Source organism: Papio anubis, chromosome 18, assembly GCF_008728515.1.
Source record: "Papio anubis isolate 15944 chromosome 18, Panubis1.0, whole genome shotgun sequence".
NCBI lineage: Eukaryota > Metazoa > Chordata > Mammalia > Primates > Cercopithecidae > Papio > Papio anubis.
This window is the reverse complement of record NC_044993.1, coordinates 56,196,970-56,199,364: the sequence shown is the minus strand read 5'-3', so window position 1 is coordinate 56,199,364 and position 2,395 is coordinate 56,196,970.

The following is a 2,395-nucleotide window of genomic DNA, read 5'->3' as shown; positions in this document are numbered from 1 at the left end:
AAGTATTGGGATTACACATGTGAGCCACCACACTTGGCCGCCATTTTGTTACAGCAGCATCCATGGACTGAAACAAGCATCTATCCCATGCCAGGTAGGATACTTCTCAGCACTTCACAGACAGAGCTCTAATCTTTACACATGCTTGATGGGGAGGTATTATTATTATTATTGCCATTTTACAGATTAAAATGCCAAGCTTCAGAATGATTGTGTGTATTGCTAAAGACCTGGACCCGCCTTACCTTAGACTTTTCAGCAAACGTAGTTGTTCAGTAAGCCTTATTATTTACTGTGGCATGTGACTTAGTTGTCTCATTTGCTCACCTGAAGGTACAAACCCCTTCTCATTTTTTGTCTATCAACAACAGTTTCCAGCTTATAATGGGTACTCAAATATTTATTGAAGGAATAAATGAGAGACACAGATATGACTACACACACAAAAACAACAGGCAACAAAGTGAGACCCCATCCCTATAAAAAAAATTAAAAATAGACAGGCATAGTGGCATATGCCTGTAGTCCCACCTACTCAGGAGGCTCAGGTGGGAGGACCGCTTGAGCCCCAGAGATTGAAGCTATAGTGAGCTGTGATTGCCCCACTGCACTCCAGCCTGGGTGGCAGACAAAAGAGACAGAGAGAGAGAGAGAGAGAGAGAGAGAGAGAGAGAGAAGCCAAAACTCCCCCAAGTGCATTAGAGGGGAAGAATTGGATACTAAAAAAGTCCTGGACTGGGCACGGTGGCTCACGCCTGTAATCCCAGCACTTTGGGAGGCCGAAGCAGGCGGATCACGAGGTCAGGAGATCGAGACCACCCTGGATAACATGGTGAAACCCTGTCTCTACTAAAAATACAAAAAATTAGCCAGGCGTGGTGGTGGGCGCCTGTAGTCCCAGCTACTCAGGAGGCTGAGGCAGGAGAATGGCGTGAGCCCAGGAGGTGGAGGTTGCAGTGAGCCAAGATTGCGCCACTGCACTCCAGCCTGGGCGATAGAGTGAGAATCAGTCTCAAAAAAAAAAAAAAAAGTCCTGGGATATCATTTAATCTAGAAGTCATTACTTGACTGACTCTAGGTAAATGATGGCCTCAGGAGTATTTTGTGTAATTTCCAAATTCTGCAAAATAAAGTTGTGTTAGTTCCTGGCATTTATAAATAGAGAAATTGCAAATGGAAATCCAGATTTTATTTCATTTATTTATTTATTTTGCTTCCCTTGAAATCTGACAATTCTGGACCCATATTCCCAGAAGTTAACAAAGAAAGAGGGGCTGAGTAGAGGCCACGTTAGCCCCATATAGGCTATTCCTTAGGCTCCTGTAGGTATTGGAATTTGCGCCCTCAGGCATCAAACTTCCTTATTTTTGAAGTGAGAAAACAGAGACCCAGCATAGCAGAGTGACGTGCTCTAAGGGATCCAGGAGTCCTTACTCCCAGCCCTAACCTCTTTCCATACCCCACTGCCCGGGATACGAAAACATCCTAAAAGTCCTTATTTGTCATGACTGCACATACGCGCACATATATCAAAAGCGAGTATGGGTTTGGAGATGCTAGAGAAATGAACCAGCCATGAGTCATTTTCAAGCTAAGGAAAAAAGACTTAAGTATATCAATGGGATTAGTACAAAAGGATCTTGTCAGTTAAAAAATTCCAAGACAGGTTGGGCACGGTGGCTCATGCCTGTAATTCCAGCACTTTGGGAGGCCGAGGTGGGCGGATCACAAGGTCAGGAATTCGAGACCAGCCTGGCTGATATGGTGAAACCCCGTCTCCACTAAAAATACAAAAATTAGCCAGGCGTGGTGGCAGGCACCTGTAGTCCCAGCTACTCGGGAGCTGAGGCAGGAGAATCGCTTGAACCTGGGAGGCAGAGGTTGCAGTGAGCCGAGATCATGCCACTGCACTCCAGCCTGGGCAAAAGAGGGAGACTCCGTCTCACAAACAACAAACAAACAACAACAACAAAAGAGGACAATGACACTTCTGTTGCCTTTGGTCAGAAGGCCCATTGCAATCTGGGGTTCTTATTCTACCTGTTCAGGGAAATACGAAGTCCAGGTGAATGTGTATTCCAATTCTGACTCAGGCTTGGTTTCACTTTCTAAATTGCTCAGCAGGGATCTGATAAGATGCTGAGAAAAGAGTAAAGAGAAAAATTGGAGGGTGGGGCGGGAGAGCCAGAAATAGCTGGTTTACGGGAGGCCTCCTGGGAGTTACCATGAAACAATGCAGTAATTAACAATATGAGGAACAGAATCTATCAGAATGTTAATTAAAGTGTTTCCTCCTCCCTTACTCACTGTCTCTAGGGCCCCCTGGAGGTGCTCATTGAATTTACTTTTCCCAGGCCATTCTCCTCTCCCCCAGACAGATAATCTGAGATGGGGT